The sequence below is a fragment of the Schistocerca nitens genome, chromosome 3 (genome assembly GCF_023898315.1).
Source record: "Schistocerca nitens isolate TAMUIC-IGC-003100 chromosome 3, iqSchNite1.1, whole genome shotgun sequence".
Classification (NCBI taxonomy): Eukaryota; Metazoa; Arthropoda; class Insecta; order Orthoptera; family Acrididae; genus Schistocerca; species Schistocerca nitens.
The window spans coordinates 463,217,497-463,244,087 of NC_064616.1; the positions used below are offsets into that span (position 1 = coordinate 463,217,497).

A 26,591-nucleotide genomic window follows, 5' to 3' on the forward strand; every position below is an offset into this window, starting at 1 on the left:
AACTGAATTACCCTTTCTGCCAGGGATATTACTATCTCTCATCACACCCAGGAATGAGAAATTTCATGCCCACTATCCTTTCCACCCCCCCCCCCCCCCCCCACACGTCTGCCATCCACTGAATCTACACAATATACCTGTCCATCCTTACACAACCCCTGCTCCCAACCCTTACCTCATGCCTCATACCCCTGTACTAGACCTAGATGCAAGACCTGTCTCATACCTCCTCCAACCACTACCTACTCCAGTTTGGTCACTAACATCACCTATCCCATCAAAGGCAGGGCTACCTGTGAAACCAGTCATGGGATCTATAAGCTAAGCTGCAACCACTGTGCTGCATTCTATATAGGCATGACAATGAGCAAGCTGTCTGTCTGCATGAATGTCCACTGAAAAACTGTGGCCAAGAAACAAGTGGACCATCCTGTTGCTGAACATGCTGGCAAACATGACACCCTTCATTCCAATGACTGCTTCACAGCCTGTGCCATATGGGTTCTTCTCACCAACAACAGCTTTTCTGAATTGCACGGGTTGGAACTTTCCCTGCAATACATCTCATATTCCCATAGCCCTCCTGGCTTCATCATCCATCAGTCAATGTCCTCACCCATCCAGCCCCTTCCCAGTCCAGCACTAGACAGCCGTAATTCCACCATTACACCCAGTCTTTCTACTTTTCTCCTTTTCCACTACTTCTCCCCCAGCTCCTCTCCCCAGCCCTCTGTCTAATCTGCAGCACTTCACTTTCCACCACCCCCACCATGCTATCCCTCCCCCTCCCCATCTCTGCCTCCTCTTTACCACCACCCAGTTGCCACTTCCATCATGCACTGGTGTTACCACTCGCAGTGTGGTTTCATTTGCCTAAGACTGCAACTGTATGTGTGAGTTGCGTTTATGTGTGTGTGTGTGTGTGTGTGTGTGTGTGTGTGTGTGTGTGTGTGTGTGTGTGTGTGTGTGTCATCTGTTGTTGATTGTGACAGCCCTTTTGTTGTGCCTATCTGTGACTCAGCATCTCCACTATATACTGAGTAGGAACTTTCCTTTTCATAATATTATTACATACCATCCTGGAGTATCAGTTTTCTGATTTTTGCCTTACAGATCTTCTTTGATCCTAAACCAGTGCTGTTTTTCTTTGTTACTATTTTCTTATGCATTACTATACTTAATTTACATCCTTCTTTCTCTTCTTTCCTGTGTTTCTCTTGTCGCCTTACAAACTGCACTGCACGTTCTTCGTAAGAGCCACACTGTACCAACCGTCTCGGCTGCAAGACCATGCTGATTGTTGGTGCAGCATCTTATGTCCCACATTACTATGCTTTCAAATTGATCACTCTCCCTTTGTCAGTGTCCCTTATTTTCACAGGTTATTTCCCACACCTTTCCGGTTCCACATTTTCTTGCATCTCCTCCTACGAACCCATCCCCACCCACCCACTCACTCTTTCTCCATTCCATCCTAGTTTGCACCCACTAATTCCACCTCATCCAGTCACATCTGCTGTCCCCCTTCTTCACACTTATACACCCAGAGATCTGCTACCCACAGTAATGCACATATTTTTATTATTTATTTTTTACTTCAAACCTTGTGACCTCGCAAATTTTAGTGAGTTTTCACCTTTCCCTATTGTCAACTCTCTCAGGTTTCATCTTGTTTCCCCCTTTTGCATCAATTTCATCCTTTTGTGAATTTTCACATGTATTTGCTTTTATTTTTGAAAACTTTTTGGGTCATAATTCAATGTTATTTATGTAATTTTTCGCAGTTCTTCCAATACCATGGAGCCTTGCTGCTTCCATCTGCATCAATGCAGAAACGTTTCCTTGTCCATAGCCAGATCCCAATCCCACATACTGTTCCTGTGTTGTTGCTTGGCTTTTGGAATACCCCCTGATGGCCTTACCATCAAATTACCCATCTCTGGCTGCCACTCCTCCTTCCACAATGACCTCCACCTATTCAGACTTTGCCAATCCTTAGACCACACCAACATAGTCCTGAGAAACCATATCAACCAAACCCAAACCTCCTTGCAGTACCTTCTCCCCATGCACAAAATGCTCCTGCTATGTAATCTGAAATTCCTGGGACCCATAACACACATAGAAACTCTTTCCGTGCAGGAACTTGACAACATGCACAACACCACCTCAAAAAGCTCTCCATCATGCTCACTTCCTGCTCACTGTCCACCACATCTACAACAACCTCTAAACCTCCTCCATGCCCCCTCATAGCTGACAAACCCTATCTCACAGACCTACTAAAATCACCCCACCCTTCAAAACTCCCTGTCACCACTCCACAGATTTCAGAACCTAAACAGACCCATAACAAAGTCATGAACCTTTCATCCAGAAGCCTTAGCCCCACAGAAATATCAGTCCTTTCCAAAGGCCTCACCTTTGGCCCCTTTCCCAAATTCAGTCATGCAGGACTTGTTAATGAACTTCTCTCCTTCTCCTGATGCCTACAATGGAAACACTTTTTTACCACCAAACCTACCTATCAGACTCAACCAAAGACCAATACTGAACCCTGCCTAACTCAGTTCACTCCTCCATCCAACTGTGATCCACTCCCACTGCCCCCAAATCAACCCCTGTTTAGTTTCCAGAATTTCTTAACTTCGAAGCTTGCCTCGCCATTATTCCTCAAATCCCTCAACATGCAAGCTAACCTTAGATCCTCAGAAATAACTACAATGCACCATCTTAAAACTGATCCTGCCTTTATAATCCTACCTGTGGACAAAGGCTCAACCACTGTTGTTTTGAACTGCAAGAATTACCTGGCAGAAGTACTCCACCAGCCATCATATACTTCTGCCTGCAAACCTTGCCACAGTAACCCCATTCCAGAAATCCAGCAGGACCTCCAGTCACTACTCAAGTCCTTACGCCCATCCCAGAACCTCTCCCTAGAGTCCTTCTCTCTACTCACCTCTACCACTCCGCACACTCCTACCTTCCACACACTACCTAAAGTTCATGAACCTAACCACCCAGGACACCCCATTGAGGCTAGTTACTGTGCTCCCACTGAGATAATCTCTGCTCTCATAGACCAACACCTCCAACCTATTACCTAGAACCTACCCTCCCACGTAAAAGATACCAACCGCCACTGATTCTCCACAGTTAATGTCCCTTCACCTCATGGTCCCCTGCTCATCACTATTATTGCCACCTCCCTTTACACTAACATCCCTAATTCCCATGACCTTCGTGCTATTGAACACTACCTTTCCCAACAACCAACAGATTTCCAGACCAACAACCTCTTTCTGATCTGACACAACCTACAAACAAATCTGTGGTACGGTTATGGGCACCGACATGGCACCATGCTATGTCAAACTATTCATGGGCCATCTAGAGGAATTCTTCCTAAAAAACCCAGAATCCTAAACGCCTCACCTGGTTCAGATTAATTCATGACATCTTTGATACCTGGATCGAGGGTGAGGACACCCTATCCAACATTCCTCCAAAACCTCAACAATTTCTCCCACATTTTCTTCACCTGGTCCTACTCAACCCAACAAGTCACCTTCCTAGATGTTGACATCCACCTCAAAGATTGCTACATCAGTACCTACATCTATATCAATCCTACTTAACACCAACAATACCTCCACTTCAACAGCTGCCACCTGTTCCATATCAAGAAGTCCCTTCCATCAGCCTAGCCACCTGTGGTTGTTGTATCTGCAGTGTTGAGCGATACCTCTTGAAATATACTGAGGGTCTCACTGAAGCCTTCACAGACTGTAATTATCCTCCCAACCTTGTACAAAATCAAATCTCCTGTGCCTTATCTTTCCATTCTCCCACGACCTCTCAAAGTCCTACCATTCAGCCACAGAGGAGCATCCCCTTGTAACTCAGTACCACCTAGGACTGGAGGAACTGAATAATGTGCTCTGCCAGGATTTTGGCTGTCTCTTGCAGTGCCGAGAAATGAGAAATGTCTTTTCCTCCCATCCTTCCCACCACTCCCACAGTGGTATTCTGCCATCCACCAAAACTACACAATATACTCTTCTATCCTTACACAATCCCTGCTCCCAACCCCTTACCTCATTTCTCATACCCCTGTAACAGACCTAGGCCAAGAAACAAGTGGACCATCCTGTCGCTGAACATGCACACAAACATTACATCCTCCATATCAATGACTGCTTCACAGCCTGTGCCATATTGATCCTTCCCACCAGCAACAGCTTTTCTGAATTGCGCAGGTGGGAACTTTCAGTGCAATACATCCCACATTCCCATAATCGTCCTGGCCTCGACCTTTGTTAGTCAATGTCCTCACCCATTGAGCCCCTTCCTTGTTCCCATTCCAGCACTACACAGCCGTCATTTCATCACACCCAGTCTTTTCACTTCTCTCCTTTTGCACTCCTACCCCCCCCCCCCTCTCCCCACATCTCCCTTGCCCTCAGTCTAACCTGCAGCACTTCACTGTCCACCACCCCCACAGTGCTATCCCTCTCCTTCCCCTCCCCAGCCTCTTCCATACCCCACACAGTCACCACTCCCATCATACACTGATGCTGCTGCTCACAGTGTGGTTTCATTTGCCTGAGACTGCAGTCATCTGTGTGAGTTGAGTTTTCACGCGTGCGCGCATGTGTGGGAGTGTGTGTGTGTGTGTGTGTGTGTGTGTGTGTGTGTGTATGTGTGTGTGTCTGTCATCTCTTGTTGATGAAGTGTTTAATGGCCAAAAGCTTTATTTTTCGTAGTCCTTTTATTGTGCCTGCCTGCGACTCAGTGTCTCCACTATATAGGGAGGAGCAACTTTCCTTCTCATAATACTGTTGCATTAAATCCTGGATTTTTCATTTTTCAAGTTGATATTATCGTCACCAAGAATGATTTCATTTTTGAGTTTGCGAACAGGTGAGTGATTTAGATGGTTTAGAAAACTACCCTTATGTTAGCACAACAATGGGAGTGTGTTCACATTTGTTTTAATCATCACACAGAATTCATAATTTTGGTGAGACGAATAAATTTTTCTATGCAATTATACCCTTAAATACTAAATTACCTTTAATTTAAATTATTAGTCATTCATTTTTCGTTGTACTTCTGTTGAAAGTGCTCTGACATTATATCCCTACAGTTTCATTGACTCAATTCTAACTCTAAAATGATTTTCAGAGAAACATATTATCTAGGCTCTAGTTGTTCTGTTGCTGTCTCTTACATAATCAGATGCTTGATCAAGTTTGTCATGACACTTTGATCAACTGTGTGGAGTTTATCATTACTGAAGCTGCTCATTTTGGTGCTGATATTGTTGTGACAAGAGTGTTTCTTTTAACACTCAACAAAAGCAAGGAGAGAAACTGGAGGAGTACTGACATGCATATTTATTGAACTGGACTGTGTTAACTTATCTACTGATTGACATAATGCTCATTATTGATTTTGTGTTGTGTATGGTAAATGCGTGTACCATCATATACTCTTGACCTGGTATTACTTGAGGTCATTGTTAACTGATTATAAATCTTACCAAAATAGGACATTGGTCTCTAACTGTTAAGTCAAATGTAAAAACCAAACAAACATTATGATTAGTGTTTTGAAATTTTTTCTTTGTACTTGGAGGTTTGTAGTTTACCATAATAGATTTTTCCTGCCCTATTTATTGCTAATGATTTCAGGTGCCAATAAAGGAAGTAGAACAGTTACTGTATATCAGGTGATATACAGTATGATTCTTATCAACATTTAAAAATTTTTGAATCAGTTTAGATAACGCTAAGACAAGTAAATTACTATAAGAAATATTGGGCCACAAATGTTGGGAAATAGCCCAAAAGTGGATAAATGCTGAACATGTGATGTCACCAGATAACATAGCTCACCACATGAGCCTATCACTCTGTCCCACCAGATCATTCCAAACCAAGTCAAGTATTCTGTTGGTTCCAGGCCTACATGTATGACATTAGCGCATGGGGCTCAGGGTTTGAGTACTGGATCTGGCTGGAGGTATTTTTTTTCATTGTGAACAATTATGTGTTCACTTTGTGGTAATATTAATTTTTTATTTACCAGTCTCACTGTCTCTGCTGGTAAACTGCAAAGTACAATACACAAAAACCTAGCATATTGTGTCACATGTAAACAAGCATAAGCTTCCAAATTACTTTGCTACCAGTAAATGACCTATAAGTTTGCTACTAAATAAAGTCCGTAAACAAAAAATGAAGGGTCAGGAGAGAAACACAAAATAAGAACAGCTTTTGTTTGGGTACAGCAAGGACAGTAATTTTGTAACTTTATGCTTATAACAGATCACATTTCCCAAAGATGTCAGGAAACATTGTGTCATCTACACTGCTTCATGGTTTTTTAAATGTTGATAAGAATCACCATTTATGTTGTTTGCTATTACTTTCATGGCTCTTACCTTGAAGAAGTAGACAATACCACTATTGGGGTTGGAGTGGATGGTATCAGGAAAATGAATGGGAACTTTTGCAGTGCTACAATCACAAGGATATAAACTATATTAAAATGGTTGGGTGTGGAAAAAATAACAATTATGATTTTAATATTACGGCAGACTGTAAATTGACAATATTTAATATGTTTCCTCTGATGAGAATAATGACTACAGTAACATGAATTGATCTAAAGAATTTCCTTCATGAACTCAGTTTCATTATATTTCTTGTACTAAATCATTCTAGGAATAGGTCCTTCATTCTATAACACTGAAGACTACCACATCTAACTGATAAATGATTGACTAACATAGCATAAATCTGGAGTATGTGAAGAAGTGGGGTTGCATAAGCTGTCAGATACATTTCCTTTCAGCATCTTTCACTTTGATCCCATCTTCACTGGTCTCAAAGGTTTCCAAAAGGTTTTGGATACCTAATCCAATCCAAAATATGATAAATGTGCACTTGTTGCTTCTGATTTAACTTAGAATCCCTTCTCCCATATTCTGATTTTGTTTATTTATTTATTTAAGAGAAGTAGAAGAGTCTAGCAGACAATGACATCACTGTTTTCCTAACCAGATGGATACTTGCAAATTGCTTGGTCTCTTGATCACCCACCCCACCAGACAATGAATACATGAGACACCGGAAATCTAAAATTGGTTCTTGATTTTCCCAGCAGAAAACTTATCATCTTAGTTTTGAATAAATATTACATTTTACACTGTGAGAGTAAATTTGAGTCATAGAAATAGCTATTTTCCAGGTTATACATACTATTGACACCACAAAATCTCATACTAACAATGTTATTATACTACTGTACACAGACAGCTGGCTTGAAAGATTTTTAAATGATGTACTCCAATATGTTGTCCTTGAAGGTGATTGTTTATCAGAGGGCCCCAGCAAGTGTGACCCCAGCAATGAGTGATAGTACTGCCCTTGTTCTCCATGTTCATCGATAACACAGTCTGACAATGAAATTTGCCACAGAAAAAAAAAAAATGTAGTTGTTACATAGTTCAGTGCCCCAATGACAACGGTGAATATGATTGTTTGCTATCACCTAAATTTTCTTCTGGAAATGAAGTTTTATCTGCACTTGGTTATGTTATTTATGTTTTCGTGGTGCTTATCACAATCTGTTATTTTTGGAACATTATTACCTACTGGTGGGAAAAGAGAGTGGAGGGCAAGATGATGACTTGGTGTAGGTAGAGGGAAGTTGCAGATGCACCAGTCAATTGACTATCGATCATTGACTATCCCTCTATAAAATCACACAGTATCGATTCTTGATATGTATGTATCTGCTAATGTGAAGAATATTGTTTGTGTATGTTCACATTTTCTCATATTCATCAATGTCTTGGATGTATACTTATTCACCAAATCTTTTCTATTATGTGTGTTTACATCTATGTCTCAAAGACATCCCATTTCATGAATCATCAAAAAGACATATGAGTTGTATTTTGAATCAAAAGTAGATGAGAGTAAGTGTTGGGCACCACAGAACTATTGGTCACATTTCTCCTCCAATTTAAGAGGCTGGTTGCCTGGAACCCACCCATCTATGCCATTTCCTCTACCACAGCTGTGTAGGACATCTAGAGACTGCATAATAGATTACTACTTCTGTTTAACAAAAGTAAAAGGAATATCAGGTAAATCAAAAAAACACAGTTTGTAATCCAAATTTGGAATCTGCTATTCAACCAGTTCTGCATTCTGATTTTCTCCCAATTCCAAAACAACCAATGGAATGGACACTGTAAGATGAAACAGATGATAGTACTGACAGAATTACTTGGGTCTCATCTTCAAGAAAAGAACCTGTCACAACCAAACACTAGTATTGCATTGCATGAATGCAAATTGCTCTTTCCACTTTCTTCTGAATAGCAGAGAGTTTGGCATATTCTAATGACATAAATGGGCTCTTACAAACTTTGGGATGATTCACAATCCAGAATCGCACCTGTTTATAGTTTCCTCAGAGAGTAGTCTCAAAGCTGCTCTCTTATGAAATGGAAATGAGAAACCTTCAATACCAGTGGCCCATTCCATTCGGTTAAAGGAAACCTGTGCGAACATGAAGTACACTGGCTATTCAAATCAAAAATGGAAAATCTGTGGTGTCTCAAAGATTTGGAACTTCTTCTGGGAATGTAGACTGGTTACACAAAATATTGCTGTTTCTTTTATCACTGGTATAGCAGGACAAGGGAAGACCAATATGTAGCTAAAGAGTAAATTTTGAGAAAAATTTTCAGTCCTGGTGAAAAAAATATGTCACATGAACCCCTTTTTCACAAAGACAGTATACTGCTATCACTACTCCATCTGATATTGGGCTTTATGAAAAATTTTGTAAAAGCAATGGACAAAGATTGTCAGAGATTTAATTTTTACTATCTAAATTTCCTGCAAATAGTACTGCAAAAGTTAACAAAGGAATTTTAATTGGACTCCAGATCCATGACTTGATGAAAGGTAGTACCTTTGAACAGTTTCCGCCTGATATGGAGAAGTAAGCTTGGGTTGCTTTTAAAGATGTGTGTAGCAATTTCTTGGGAAATTGTCTTGTCTGAGAATGTCTGAGATGGAACACATGCTGGACTGTTACCAGGCAAATTATCTTCCCTTCATTCCCATTTGGATTTCTTCCCACCTAATCTTGTGGACGTGAGTGACAGACATGGTGAGCAATTTCACCAAGATATTGTTGCCATGGAAAGACAATATAAAGGAAGATGTCACCAAACATTTTTGCAGATTACTGCTAGACCCTCCAGCAAGAAGTTTCACCATCCACCCACAAATGGAAAGTTTTCAGGAAAGGGTTCTAACTTGTTAGTATATTTCAAGTTTATTCAGATTTCCCATACTATGTTCTTTTTTTATGTTTTGTATTACAAACACTCTTTTGTTACATTATCTGTATGTTAATCAACTACAGATTCCTCCTGTATTGTTACTGAGTCATTTCCAAGTTCGTCAAACATAGTATACATGATGTATATTTTCCAGAAAAATTGGTACATGATGAAACTTTTCTGATTTCATTTTCACAATCAGTATATGGGATTTATTAAAGAACACACACTTTCATCTCACAGCTAGACACAAAGATATGGTAGGCAGCAATCTGACACTGTTTGCTGAAAATGCTTTTGTGTATGGTAAACTGACATCTCTCAGTGGTTGTAGGGCACAGAATTTCTATTTCATACAGTTCATGGTAACTAGTTTTCAAAATTTGTATTTCATATAGGTAATGGTAACTAGTTTTCAATGTGGTTTGATGTAAGTTAATACACATGAGTAGGAGAAATGTGTTTGTCATGTTTGAATACAGCATTAATGGTATTCTGCATGACTGTTTCACCTGTTTCAAAATAACATGAAATGGGAATACCACATTTTGGCAGTTGTAGGGAAAGTGAATTGTTGACTGTAGTTCATTGGGAGACTTCAAGTGAAGTGTGTCACACCTACTAAGGATACCATGTACAGGATGACTTGCATAACCCATGCTTGAGTACGGCATGAAGGTTTGGGATCCCCACCATGTCATATTCAAGGAAGATACTCAAGCAGTTCAAAAGAGTGCTGCAGGATGAGTTCTACATTTACATCTACATACATACCCTGCAAGGCACTGTACGGTGTGTGGTGGATGGTACCCTGTAGCGCTACTAATCATTTCCTTTCCTATTCCACTCTCAGCTATAACAAGGGAAAAACTACTGTCTGTATGCCTCCATATGAGCTCTAATTTCTCATATCTTATCTTTGTGGTCCTTACATGAAATGTATGTTGGTAGCAGCAGGACCATTCCACAGTCAGCTACAGATTCCATTCTCTAAATTGTCTCAATAGTGATCCTAAAAAATAATGACACTATACCTCCATAGATTCCCAATGAGTTCCAGAAGCACCTGTGTAGCATTTGTGTGGTGTTCGAACCTACAGCAAATCTAGAAACCTGCCTCTGAATTGCTTCAGTATCTTCCTTAAGTATGACCTGGTGCACATCCCAAACATTTGAGCAGCACACACGAATAGGTCACACTAGTGTTCTACATGGAGTTTCCTTTGCAGATAAATAGCACTTTCCTAAAATCCTCCCAAATAACCAAAGTCTACTGTTTGCCTTCCCTACCACAATCCTCACATGCTCATTCCATCCCATATTGTTTTGCAACATGTTGCTGAGATATTTAAATGACATGATTTTGTGAACATTACCAATGTTGTATCTGAACAGTACAGGTTTGGTTTTCCTACTCAGCCACATTAACTTACATTTTTATACATTTATAGCCAGCTGCCATTCATCACAGTAACTGGAAATTTTGTCAAGTCAGCTTGAATCATCCTACAGTCATTCATCTCCAACACCTTCCCGTGCATCACGGCACCATCAGATAAAAACTGCAGATTGCTTCCCACCCTATCTGTCATATCACTTATATACATAAAAAATTAAATCAGTCGCATCACGCTTTCCTGGGCACTCTGATGATACCCTTATCTCTGATGAACACTCACCAGTGAGGACTACATACTGGGTTATATTACTTAAGAAATATTCAAGATACTCACATACCTGGAAACCTATTCTATATGCTAATACTTCTGTTAACAGTCTGCAATGAGGAACTGTGTAAAATGCTTTTCAGAAATCTAGAAATATGGAATCTGCCTTCTGCCCCTCATCCATAGTTCACAGTATATTGCCTGAGAAAAGGGCAAGCTGAGTTTCATGTGAGTAATGATTCCTAAAACTGTGCTGATTCATGGACAAAAGCTTTTTGGCCCCTAGGAAATTTATTATATTCAAACTCAGAATATTTTCTAGAATCCTGCAGCAAACCGATGTTAAGATTTTAGTCTGTAATTTTGTGGGTCTTTTTGTTTTACCCTTGTTATATACTAGGTGGCATGATCAGTACAAGAATAAAACTGTGTCTGTAGGACCAGAATTTGAAACTGGGACCCTTACCCTTCATCAGCAAGTTTGAGGATAGGTTGTGGGTCATGCTTGGATAGCTTAGTTGACAGAGCACTTTCCTATGAAATTCAAAGGTCACAGAGTTGAGTCCCAATGTGGCACACAGTTATAGTCTGCCAAGAAGTTTCAAATCAGCAGATATTACACTGCATAATGAAAATTCATTTGGGACTACAAGAGCGTTACAGATGTGCTTTTGTAACTTACTTAGGAATCATTGGAGGCAAGAACATCACCTTTCTGCAAAACACAATTGAGGAAATTTGCAGAACCAGAACTTGTCATAGACTGTAGAATGATTCCATTGAATAATATATTTATCTTGCATAAGAGCTCTAAATAAAAATTACAGGCAATAGGGAGATTAGAGCTTGTACAGACATATAAATGAATTTATTTGTCGTCACACTGTATGTGAGGGGAACAAGAAAGGAAATTGTGAACAATGGTGCAAAATACCTTTTGCTTTGCATTGCCCACTGACTTGCAGACAGTGTAAATAGATGTTAATTTATATGAATAAAATATTTTACAACACAGTGTTGATATTATACGACATAGCTGTAGTCTGTCTTTTTACTAGTTAGATAGAATTAATGAGGAAAGTTTATGTAGCGTCATTTTTAAACAATGGGTTTTGCTGTTGCTTCAATGGCCATCTCAAGTCCTTCACACTCACCCCCACCCAGCTATTTACATGGGTGATGGCCAGAAGAACATGATATCCACCTAATTGTTTGTGCCAAGGACTGATCCACATCAGCTGCATTGATGCAGCAGTATGATCCTGGTCTGTGTTTTGTATCTTCAGACAATGCTCTTAAGCCATTAGCAATCATACTGAGAGATCTGTCTGACTTTCCACACAGTCAGCACCATCCAGTGATACTGGGAGCAACCTTGTAGATCCCACTGTGAAATCCCACTGCCCATGCATGCTAGAACTTTCAGAAAGCAAACTGGTCTGACTTCTCTAAAAACCTTGATAAAATTTTGGGATGGATTGCCCTCTTGAGCAATAGCCATGGAACATTTGTGGGTGCAGTATTGAGTATAGCAAGAAAGTTTATTCCCACAGGTTACCAGAAAGGGTACATCCCTGGATGGCCTCAGATCAGTGTCAAACCTTATATGGACTTTCTTTCAGCTGCAGACCAAGAGATACCAAAAGGGATTCTGCATAGTCTTTACACCATGCACTGCCAGAAATGTCTGGAAATTGCTGAAAAACTTGCCTTCAGATAGTCAAGCAGAATAGCCTGGTTACACTATTTGAGTGGTTAAAACCAAACAACATGCAAGAATTACCTCAAAAAATCAAATATAGTAGCAGCACACATCATCTCATTATCTAAACCATCTATTTCCTGACTTCATTCCTTAGAAGTGAAAAAAAAAACTGAGAATGATCGCAGAAGGTTCACTTCATAGTCTATATTCTTTTTCAACCACTCGAGAAGACATTTTAACAGCTTTACAAAGCATTAAATTAGGTACAGTTCCAGGCATTTATACTATACATCCCGAATTCTTTCTGCAGTGTGGTAAATATGCTGAAACATGTTAGCACAATTTTTCTTCAACATTCTACGAACAGAATCCATTCTACAGTTTATGAAACAGACAAAGATAATTGGTATCTTAAAATCTGGTAAACCAAAAATGAACCTCAAAGTTATTGTCCTATAACCCTTTTGAGTATGTATACAAATTAATTGAAAGACTGCTGTATAACAGCATGTATGTCAAGATATTTGAAAGACTCCTGTTGAACAGACTGCATTCTGACCAAACCATAGTTTTATGGATTAAGTACTTTCATTGACAACTCTTGTAGAAGCTAGCTTCCAGAAACAGCTGAAGAACTTTGCTATATTTATTAGTCTGTTTGCAGCTTATTATACCATGTGGAATTGGAGAGTTGTCTATCAGTTGCTTCACGTAATATCCTGCAGAACAATAGCATAAATTCTTAACAATATGTTGTCTGACAAGTGACTTCAGGTAATTATAAACAACACCAGTAGACCCTTGACACACACAGTGGTTACAGTTACTACAAGCCACACCACAAATTGGGAAACGGGGCCAAATTTCTAGTAGTTTACTGTCGAGTTGAGATTTTCACAAATGTTTTATTCGTATCTTACAGAAACTAGCAGTATGGCAATAAACAGCCTTTTAAACACGCTGCTATTGGCAATCAAGTAATTTATAGCAATACAACAATTTAAAAAAAATTAAAAAAAAAAAAACACAGAAGCTAGCAATATGGCACTAAGCAACCTTTTAAAACACGCCGCTAACGACAATCAAGTAATTTATAGCAATACAACAGTTTAAAAAAAAAAAAATTTAAAAACACAGAAGCTAGCAGTATGGCAATAAACTAACTTTTAACACATGCTGTTAACGCCAATCAAAGTAATTTATAGCAATACAACAATTTAAAAAAAAAAAAAAAACTAAAAAACATTAGTAAAAAGACTACTAAAGTAAATACAGAACTTTGTTAATAAAGTACGGTGAGGTAGTAAAGCTCCCAACACTGCCATTAAAAAAATGAAACAAGTCCGAGCAAACACATGATTAAGGGCAATAAAAGGAATTTACAAACTTGGAGGAATTTAAAAAAAATTTAAACAAAAGTGTCCTGGAATATCATTAGAACATAACAGATATGACGGACCCATGTAAGGTGGCCACAAATCACCCACTCAGGGATGCTCAGGCTAGACAGAATACTGACCAATTTAAATACGCCCGTAAACACAATTGCCACTCTCAGGCTGGTCACTGCACCGACTTTTAGCCAGCAAAAACTTGTTATAAGGTGGCTTAACTTGCTGACAGAATTAGAGCTAACCTCGTGCAAGGAAACATTGCACCACATAGTCCTGAATGAGCGACCACATGATCAACCAACAAGAAGTATTTATTTACTCATAACACATGACACAATAGCGAAACAATTAAACTGCCAAAACTAAACCTCCCATCGGACAGTAACGAGATGGGGAGGAAAGATCACTGTCTTCAATTACACTGGTTCCAGGGACAGGAAACCCGGTTGCAGGAGGCCAAAAGGCAGAAGAGACGCTGGTTACACAAAATTATTACTTAATGATTAAACCTTCCACGAACTTAACTTGCAGTTATGCTCAAACAGGCAGTACACGACCTCCAATGGCAAGGATCCATACATCCAACTGCGCATGCATCGCCAACGTACCCAACATGCCATGGTCATGTGACAACACGCTCTGTCACCGGAGTTCACGTCTTCTCTGCAACATTGACGGGTAGTGACCGCTTCTCAATGTCAGGTGTCTCCTTTTAAACTCCAGTGTTGAAATGGAGGATTTAAAGAAGCTTGTTAACGTCCCACCAAGGCAAAATGAACAGCAACTACTTGTGGGGCGATTCTGTATATAACCAACACGTAGGGAGCTCTTCTGCCAACTCAACCCGCTCGTTACGCACAACCGACATACATCACGTGGCGACTGGATACAACCGACCAAGCCTGCTTTGCACTGGAGAGGCACCTTGCCTTCCTGTGTCCACCATACTCTCTCTGTGTGCAATGCCCCTACTTCCATGCCACCACATGAGGTTACAACCAGTCAAAGATCTCACTTCCTCCATAGCAGGTTCCCGGAAGCAAAAATGCAGATATCGATACCAGAGGGAAAAGACAACCAACCAGCCACTTAACGACAGACAATATATCAAACAAACATGTCAGGGGAAGGAAAGTAAAAGCAATGCAATCTAAACACAAGGTGTAGCACGAGTCAATACACGGCTCAACCCTCAAAAATGGCCTACCTCAAGGCTCAGTCCTAGGTCTGCTATTATTTAGAGTGTATATTGCAGATATGCCCGCCACTCAGTCCAGTATGTTTGGTTATGTTGATGACTGGGTGATAGGAACACATCACAAACAAATTGAGGTCACTGTAGATATACAGGGTGTTTCAAAAATGACCGGTATATTTGAAACGGCAATAAAAACTAAACGAGCAGCGATAGAAATACACCGTTTGTTGCAATATGCTTGGGACAACAGTACATTTTCAGGCAGACAAACTTTCGAAATTACAGTAGTTACAATTTTCAACAACAGATGGCGCTGTGGTCTGGGAAACTCTATAGTACGATATTTTCCACATATCCACCATGCGTAGCAATAATATGGCGTAGTCTCTGAATGAAATTACTCGAAACCTTTGACAACGTGTCTGGCGGAATGGCTTCACATGCAGATGAGATGTACTGCTTCAGCTGTTCAATTGTTTCCAGATTCTGGCGGTACACCTGGTCTTTCATGTGTCCCCACAGAAAGAAGTCACAGGGGTTCATGTCTGGCGAATAGGGAGGCCAATCCACGCCGCCTCCTGTATGTTTCGGATAGCCCAAAGCAATCACACGATCATCGAAATATTCATTCAGGAAATTAAAGATGTTGGCCGTGTGATGTGGCCGGGCACCATCTTGCATAAACCACGAGGTGTTCGCAATGTCGTCTAAGGCAGTTTGTACCGCCACAAATTCACGCAGAATGTCCAGATAGCGTGATGCAGTAATCGTTTCGGATCTGAAAAATGGGCCAATGATTCCTTTGGAAGAAATGGCGGCCCAGACCAGTACTTTTTGAGGATGCAGGGACGATGGGACTGCAACATGGGGCTTTTCGGTTCCCCATATGCACCAGTTCTGTTTATTGACGAAGCTGTCCAGGTAAAAATAAGCTTCGTCAGTAAACCAAATGCTGCCCACATGCATATCGCTGTCATCAATCCTGTGCACTATATCGTTAGCGAATGTCTCTCGTGCAGCAATGGTAGCGGCACTGAGGGGTTGCTGCGTTAGAATTTTGTATGGATAGAGGTGTAAACTCTGGCGCATGAGACAATACGTGGACGTTGGCGTCATTTGGACCGCAGCTGCAACACGGCGAATGGAAACCCGAGGCCGCTGTTGGATCACCTGCTGCACTAGCTGCGCGTTGCCCTCTGTGGTTGCCGTACGCGGTCGCCCTACCTTTCCAGCACGTTCATTCGTCACGTTCCCAGTCCGTTGAAATTTTTCACAGATCCTTTATTGTATCGCTTTTCAGTCCTTTGGTTACATTAAACCTCCATTGAAAACGTCGTCTTGTTGCAACAACACTGTGTCCTAGGCGGTGGAATTCCAACACCAGAAAAATCCTCTGTTCTAAGGAATAAACCATGTTGTCTACAGCACACATGCACGTTGTGAACAGCACACGCTTACAGCAGAAAGACGACGTACAGAATGGCGCACCCACAGACTGCGTTGTCTTCTATATCTTTCACATCACTTGCAGCGCCATCTGTTGTTGAAAATTGTAACTACTGTAATTTCGAAAGTTTGTCCACCTGAAAATGTACTGTTGTCCCAAGCATATTGCAACAAACAGTGTATTTCTATCGCTGCTCGTTTAGTTTTTATTGCCGTTTCAAATATACCGGTCATTTTTGAAACACCCTGTATTAATAAAAGATGTAAGTCCAATGGGGCAGTACTTTCATAAATGGGGACTTCAACCAAACCTAATTAGTGCTCATCGACTGAGTTACCCAAAAATGACAGTTTTAATCTGCCAAGGAGTTTCATATCACACACTCCACTGCAGAGTGAAAATCTTGTTAAGAAGAACAGTGTCTGTTCCTTTATATATGCATGCAAATCTGAAGGACATTCTAATGTAAAGATACAGACATCATATGAACACAGACTTTGTACTGCCTTCATAGGCTAAAATCACAGTAATAAAGTATTTTCCTCTACCTGTGTGGGACTCATGCAATTTGTGAACATAAGTGAATAGGCATTGTGACATATGGAAGTTTGGGTTGGTCTTGGAGGTGGGCACAGGCAGCCAGAGTGGTTAAGGTACCCACTTGTGATAAGGGAGTAATCCCAGTTTGAGTCCCAGTGTAGCAAAATTTTTCAAGTGTCACAAACAGCTAAAATCAATATGTATTTGCAAAATATGCATTCATTTCATAATATGTCACTAACTGTTCGAGGTATAAAAATGTTTTGGACATTCCTGCTACCAAAATACTAGACAGTAATTAAGTAGCACAAAAAAATGGTTCAAATGGCTCTGAGCACTATGGGACTCAACTGCTGAGGTCATTAGTCCCCTAGAACTTAGAACTAGTTAAACCTAACTAACCTAAGGACATCACAAACATCCATGCCCGAGGCAGGATTCGAACCTGCGACCGTAGCGGTCTTGCGGTTCCAGACTGCAGCGCCTTTAACCGCACGGCCACTTCGGCCGGCCTAAGTAGCACAGAGTAATATACGTAGACAGCATTTAATTTGGTGTACTATTGTAAGTATTAGGTATATTTGCTAAATTGTAGATGTGTAAATTTGAAAATGTATATTATTGTGACTTAGGTTCAAAATTGTCAGTAATTACCTGAAGTTCAGAAATATCTGTACCTATTATGAACATTACATTTAGAAAACTTTCACGCTGCTTGGCACACACTGTATTTGAAATTCTCTGAACCTCTGCTGTAAGCTTTATGATTATTGCTAGAAGCTGAAACATTGTAGATAATACTGTGCCAATATTTGGAATTTCTGTTCTATGCCTTCAATAGATCCTTCTCTTATGCTGCCCTTTTCATGTTCCACAAAGATGGCCTCTTGTAGTCAAAGGATTATCAGACTATTGTCTATTCTGAAATACATGCCAGCTTTATTAAAGTTGTTTTCTAGGTCCCTGCTTACCATTCTAAATATCAGTACATGTAGACTACTTCAACAAAAACTGTCTAGCATTTTGACTGCTAGCATTTTTCTGTGTAAGACACTCCCCCCAATTACAAATTTTCCATTGATTATTTATTTTCAATGTGCCCATTGAATTTACAGGGAATTCTACAGTGATGCATTTATTACAGAGTATTTATATGGCATGCTACTGCAGCTTTAGTGTAATAAAATAAACAAGGTGGAGTCAAAAATTATCTACACTTATCATTCTACAATGTATTTATGTATTTACAAAAAAAAAAAAAAACAGCAGTTGGAGATGTACATTACTTTCCAACGTGTAGGCCCTCTTTTTCAATGCATTTGGTCCAGCAGTCTGCTTGTTTGAATAGTTCTATCAAGAAGACTGTCATCCAGTCACAAAGCCACTTTTACACCACTTTCCAAACATCCATGGCTGAGGAAAATTGAAGACCATGCAAAGCATCCTTTAGCAACCCAAACAAATAAAAATCAGATGAAGCAAGAGGGAGGGTATTCCATCAGCTCAAACCCCAATTTCTTGATGATTACAACACTGTGGTGAGCCAGGTGCAGGTGGATGTTGCCATGTGGCAGCAAACCTTTCTTTGACAACAACCCTTACTGTTTGCCATCAGTTATTGGCTTTAGCATATTCTCCAAGAATTCACTGTAACACTATTCATTGACAATTGTTCCCTTTGTCATGTACTCTCCCATACAGGCCCATTTGCATCCCAGAAATGGTTATCATAAATTTTCATGCCATTGACAGATTCTTTGATTTTTTTTTTGTTTTTTCCATGCTATATATTTCCCTATTGAAGTGATCAAGTCAGTGTTGACAGACATCCACATGTTTGACCTTGAGTTCATAAGTAAGGTATCTTGGTACCCACCATACGGAAACTTTATTGAAGCTGAGTTTATTCTAGGTGACCTGATAGGTGGAAACATGACTGGTGTCCAATCACGATGCTGCAATATTGATGGTAATGGCCTATCTGCAGAAACATCTGCAGAGCTTGCTTGAGCCTCTCATGGGCCCCACGCATGTGGCCACTTCTAACCATCTTGATCCATAAACAAACACTTTTATGTGACACAGCTCTATTCCCATATTTCTGAAAGTTTAAAATTAATTTCAGACCTTTTAACCCCATCTGATTAAAAAAAGTTAATCACTTATCATTGTTCTCCTGTGTTGGAAACTACTAGCAAAGTGAACATGTTTATGGTATCACTATCAGAATGCAACTCAATGGTACCAACCATATGCATGAATGCACAGAAGACAGTGTGAGAATAATGGAATTGTATTATGGAGAAAGTATAGAAAATTGCTGACACTCCCTCATACAACAAATGTTTGAAGTACATTCCATTATCTGCTATGACGGTGGCCACACATCACAACACATCATATCACAGGATCTGTGACTTATCTAAATAATCCAGTGGATCTCCAAATGAGAAAATGGTGAAAATGTTGAGACAGTATAATGTTATGTATGACATAATGAGCTCAAGTCTACTTGATGTCATACATATTTATGTTTTCCATCATGTCTCTAAATCATTTTGCCCTGATTATTAACTTGTTCCTTAACCCTTATGTGGTCACACAACTTTTTGTAACGTTAATATTCACGCAGGGTGTTGCTAACACACCAAATAAAAGTGGCTATAATGACATTGTTGTGCAGTATATCACTGATATCACTGATATCACTGATATCACTGATATGAATATTTTTACTTCACAAATGGCTGTTAAGACTGTTATCTCCTGGTACATTGTTGTTTTATTTAATATTACTCTAGTATTAATTTGTGTTATTTGAAACATATCCAATAATTCCCATTTTCTTGTGATATTTTGTTTAATTATTTATTTCTGTTATTCTTCATACTGTATTACAGGTACAAGACATTATACATATAACTAAACATTTGTTCAGTCAACTCATACAAACATTTTATGAAATCAGTCACTACCACTGGCTGCAAGGGGTGCATTATCGTAACACTTTTCACACATATTTCTCATGTGCTCTACAAACATAACTTTCAAACATCAAGCACAGTGCGATTTAACTTTTATATCTTTACTATGAGGACAAACTGTGCAGCACCTGGGCTTAAGTATTCTTTGTTCAGACGGTGGTGCATTGTTGATGTCTTCAACTCCTGCCATTTTTGTGGCTCTCTGTCTAACTTGTTTAGGTAGGGAGTCAGTGGCTGCTCTCTTGCACACTATGGGATTTACTAATGACCTTCCAGCATCACGTAAAAACATTCTTCAGGAAATCCTCTCATTGATATTATATGCATGTATGATGAAAGTGTTAATGCAAGCAATGTCAATTATTCACATAAATAGGGCAAGTGGCCAGCGTCTAGTGTTTCCTGAGGTTGAATAAGTGTCACACATTTCATCTATTGTGTCCACACCTGTTTTGGTCTTATTGTACATTCTTATAATTTCCGGTTTCTTTCCTCTGCAGTATTAGTGTCAATGGCCCTGTCATGATGCAAAGATGAAAGTAGAATAATGTTTTTGCCCTTCTTTGGCACATTTGAAACTATGGTGATATCCTTCATGAATCCAAAAAGGCTGCTTATAAGTTCACTACCTCTCATGCAAAGAAAGTCTGGTGGGAGCTCCCTCTTATTCTTTCTAAGAGTTTCTACTACTGTAAGTTTCTTTTTTAGGAGCTCTTCAGCTGGTGATATGGAACAAAATCAGTTGTCTAGTGTGACATTGCATCCTGTGCCTTCAATAGGCCATACAAGTCTATTTACTATCTCTTTAGGCGAATTTGACAGTGCAAAGGGACACTCTGGCTGTTTCCCAAAATAGATTTCCATCCCCAAAGTATACCATGTTCTTGCATCACATAAGGTAAAAATTTTCAAACCATATTTCATAGGCTTGCTTGTTGATCCACTGTTGTATATTCAGACACAGTATAATTACTGAGACAGTTTGACATGAATAATTCAAATACTTCTCTGAATGCAGCTAAGTGATAAGTTCTCTATGCTGTGGTCTGTCTCGAATATCATCGAATCTCAAACAATACAATAAGAAATGCAAGTGCCATAAACACATTGTTGCATGAAATATTGCAATTCCAAAACCATATGTGTCCCATAAGTCTTCCAGGTTTTGGTGTTCTGCCCTATAATGCCCAGCCAATATCAACAGACCCAGAAGAGAGTTGATTTCTTCCTCATTTGTTGGCTTGGCATCACAGTGTCTTGTGAAATTTGATGCAATGTGTTGTATGTAAATATTTGTGCATGATGTAATCATTCTAATTATTATGTCATTTATAACCATCAAAAAACAGTCCACAGCAGTTTTTGCAGATTTTGCGATAGCTTTCACACCAGGGAGATGAATAATGAGGTCTACACTTCTAGTTCTTACGTTACAACTAGGACAAATTTTCATCCATTTTGTAACGTTATCCTTTCCAATAAAAAAAGAATGCTTGCTTTCATTATCCACTGCATTTACTTTCAGTTCCAGTTCCAGGTTGTCCCCATTCTCCGTTTACATGCCACTGTGATGAGAGAGAACTTCACAACTGTCTGTTTCCTCCTCTTCCTCTTCTCCTCCTTCAAAAGTTTCATCTAAGACCTCTTCCAGAAGCTTCTGCTCTCTTTCTTGTTCTATTTCATAATGATCCATAGCTGTTTTAACCACACAGAGCGACAAAATACAAGCAGCTGCTACGGAACACAACTGTACGCTTTCTCCCAGCATTGCAACGTAAAAAGGACGACAACACCCCAAGACACATTTTTGCTTGTTTTCTTGGAACTTGAGCTTCCATTTTAGATTCTATTGTTACTCAAAGCTTTCATATTATGTCATAGAAAGGTACCAAAGAACATAACATTATACTCCTATCTATTATGTAATAATCCATCGATAAGGATGACTGGGGTGTTCTGAACACCCCGTGTGACCGCTTAAGTGTTAATGTAGGCCTTGGTCAATTTATTTCTCTGACAGTGCACAAATCAGTATTGTCCTCCATCTGTAATAAACTCAGTGTCAACAGGATATTAAATACTTTTTTTTATTTTCTATCCTTATTTTTCCAGTTAGTCTCTTTCATATTTTGAGGCTACTTTGTTGTCCTGCTTTCACTTTGTTTCATTTGTTAATATTTATTCTGGTTTCCTTATACTGGATTAATGTTTGTCTTTGTCTCATTTAAAATTGTTGTTCATGTCTACTCTTGGTATATGTCTCACCTTCTGACTGTTATATCTGCTTCATTGGAGTTATCAGTTTACTGTCCATTGTTGAGTATGTCAATAGTCTATTATTATTTGGTGTTATCCTTTCACCAGGATTATGCATAACGTCTTACTCTGTTAGTTTTGGTGGTTCAAATGTTTCACCTTATTTGTTGCATTAGTTTCCAGTTAACCATACATCAAGTTCTGTGCCCTGAATACTTTGCATGTTTGAAAGCAGTCATGCTGTACAGGGTGAAGAGGCAATGAAACACTCTGTGGCGAGCATGTGATTCCTCATCACAATTCAAGACAAAACTGTAAGTGGAAAAACATATCCCCACCAACAGGTTTAACAGAAATGTGATTTAAAAACTGAGGCCCTGGCAACACTGTAACTGTAGCCTGGCCAAGAACAGGTAGCATGAACTCTGCACTATGTCAGAGCTGTCCCATTAGCCCAGTAAGACAATGTAATGATGTGGGGAATGGATATGATGTCTTGTAGGTGTTTTGAGACACATTCGCACCAAGCTTGTTTTTGCTTTTTGTTTTTTCAGTCAAAGCATCAAATTGTATCCAATTTACACTCCAAAATACAGTATCTTGCATATTTCTTTCTGTTACTATTACCTTTCCTTAAACATAAAGACATAATGTGAGCTTCTTGTTAAACACAAACAAACATTCTGGTTTGTCCAAGACACAAATAAAGCCAGTATAAAAGAATAGTAGATACATTAACGTTGTCTGTGTGCAATGTGGTTCAAAAAAATACAGTAGGTAGGCCACACTACTAGATTGCACATTATACTACAAATACTTCCATTCTGTACATGTAATATAAAGCTTTACCTTCACAGTGCTGGTATGTACATGTACAATAAACAGTCACATTAGAGAAGATATTCAAAGTGACCAACTGGCATTTGCAAACACTTCGCCACTTGCAGGATCATACTTTACTGGACCCAATGCAGTATACCTGCCCCACCATTGCCAAAGTGACATGCATGCAGTCTACTATGTCTTCCTTTAAGTGTTCCAACAAAGAAAAATCTGGTGGATTAATGTCTGGGGAATGTGGAGACCAGAACATTGGACATCAACAACCAAACAGTTTCCCTAGAAATTCTTATTTCAAATGGTTATGCACATTAATTCTAAAGTGTGATGGTTCACCATCATGCTGAATCCATAGCTCTCATCAGACACCAAGTGGAACGTTTTTAATGTAGTATTGCATAGAAATGTATGATATAGAGGCACAGTCAACTTGTCTAGCAGTTGCACTCCTCCCATGATTCTAGCCTGCGGGATTAAGCCAAAGTGTGCTTGAAAGCCACATCCCTGTGGTACATTTGGGTTGTGTTCCAGCCAGTAATGGCTGTTGTTGAAGTTGAAAATACCTTCAGAAGTGAAGCTAAATTTGTCAATATCACTTTGTCTATAAAACGTTTACTATCTTCCACTTTATGCAGAAGCCATTCACAAAACTGTATTTGTTGAATGTGGTCTTGTGGCTGCTGGGGCTGAGTTAACATGTAATGTTATGGATGGAGTTCTTCATTCTGCATCACTTCAGCAACCAGTATTTGAGGTATCTAGAACTGCCTTGCTATATTACAGGTACTTTACTGAGGTCATGGGTGAACAGTTTCAAGAATCAGATCCTCATTTTGTGGAGTACATCTAGTCCTTGTTTGATGTCTGTCCATTACTTGTGGATGAAGATTACGTGTGCGCAAAGGTATTGATCCAGGTGGTAAAAAACTTTCTTATCAGGATGGCATCTTTGATGGTACTGTGCAGCATACACATGAGTATCAGCAGAAATCTAGTTACTGGATGCACCCAGCACCAAAAGCATATTGACATATTCATTGTTTGTTTACTCCATTGGGAAGCCACCCTACATGAACTTGACGGCACCAGTTGGTACTGTGTAGTTAGCAGACATGTGAATGCTGTTTAATGGGTGGTGCTGTCATGTGATAGGCTGTTGTGATGTGGCAAAATGATGTCCTGCTCACAAATGACAAGAACTAGGGAACAGACATCTAAAAACCTGATGAGATTTCAAACCATAACTCCATGGTGTATGTGGGATTGATGTCCCAGCAGTCTGTTCAGTGAGCTACAATGGCTAGTATAGTAGTGTGGGGTTCCACAATTCCTCTGTACATTCCAGTGTGCTGCACAATGTCACAGTGTTAACAGCCCCTCATTTTCATAGATGTGTTTTCAAAATGCACCTAATCTGACTTCGCTGCATAAACTTTTGTCTTGAATCTAAATGAGAAATCACACTTTGACATCCAAGGGTGGCATTTTTGCTTCACCCTGTATACACAGCCTAGCAACAAATGTAGAACAGAAACCACTCTTGGATGTCAATGTATCTTCAACACATATATACCAGTGGCACGTATGTAAATCATTAGCAATCTTTGTGACAGATAAAATGACCACCAGAATTCGTTAGTGTTGTTTATGGTTTAGCTTTATTATAAGGCATGGTAGTGTACCTAAGGGACACGAACTGCATCAAACATTGAGTTATCACTGCCAGTGCCATGGAGATGCCACTTACTTATGGGAGACACTGTTATCAGTACTGTCAGAGTTTGAGAAGGGCCTTATGATGGGGATCAGTTTGGCTGGGTGATCAAATAATGCAGCCTCATGATTTTTGCATGATTTGAAAGAGACAGTGGCCTGAAGTTGGGCTGTATGGGAATGTGAGGGCAGGCATAGGTGTCTTTAAGTTTCTGGTTAACCATGTCTGACCATCACAAGTGACAATTGTCCTATTGTGCTCCAAACACATTTTAACCCCTTCACATCAGCACCTGCCATCCAAGAATAAGTAATGAGATCCCTGCATAGCAGCTGATTAGGGAATAAGCATACCATGTGTAGGCTGCTATTAACTCCAAAATATAAAATGCCACATCTGGAGTGGTGCTGTGGCCTGGAGGCATGGACTGCTGATAATGGTAGCACATTGTGTTAAAAAATGAATCACAGTTCTGCACTACCCTGGATGAGCATGACTGGCAATTATGACTGGTGAGATGTCACAGTATTCCAGTGTTTTGGAGGGACACAATAGTCTCTTGACATCATGGTGTGGGGGGACATCAAGTATGAATCCCGATCATGGCCGGTAGTGATTAAGGGGAATCTGAGGACACAACAGTACATCACAGACAGCCTCTATCCTCATGTATTACATCTCATGTGGTTGTATAGTGTCATTTCCAACAGTACAATGCTTTTCTGCAAATGACACGTATCTACAAACTGTCTGTGTGATGTTCAGATACTTCCCTGGCCATTAAAATCCCCAGATCTGTTACTAATAGAACATGTGCAGGACTTGCATAAAAATCAACTCCATCCCATTTCAGGCCAACTTGCCTAGAGAGAGGATGTAGAACACATGTGGGACCAGCACAAACACCAACTCAGTCCTAATGCCACTACCCAGGACATCAAGGCCCAGGTACAACAATTGCAGGCCAGCTTGTGTCAAGAGAGGATACAATGACTTAATGACACCCATTCCAACCAAATCAATGCATGCATCCATGCCAAAGGGGGTACAGTGTCACACTCATAAGAAGACTCAATGGCCAAGTTCTTTGTAAAATTGCTACAGTTTTGTTATCACTGAAATAATGTCACCTACACTCTCAACCCATGATGTCCTGTTTTGTTTCTTCCTTCTCGGTTGAATGCTTTCCCCTTCTTTTTAGGTGGTGTCCTAGCAGAAAGAAGCAATCAAAGTAGACTGTTTCTGTATAACATATTATGATGACTGTTAATCTAGCCACAGTGATAATTATGGTAAAAGTGTAAAGTTAAATAAATACTTTGTTTGAAGTGATAAATCAAGCTCTGGTTTGAGATGAATGACTCAATCAGTATTTCCTCATACTGAGTTTTTACAGGAGAGTTTGATTAAGGTGATTTATTCATTATTTGCAATTAACTGTGTATGATTCTGGGCAAATATGTTGCACAT

The 26,591-nt window shown here is 39.7% G+C and overlaps 1 protein-coding gene across 1 annotated transcript in view; it reads left to right on the forward strand.

The window, feature by feature from the left end:
* LOC126248390 (calcium-dependent secretion activator-like) overlaps nt 1-26,591 on the forward strand; it is a 1,500,396-nt gene that overhangs the window by 971,723 nt on the left and 502,082 nt on the right. The gene's annotated exons all lie outside the window — the stretch shown is intronic.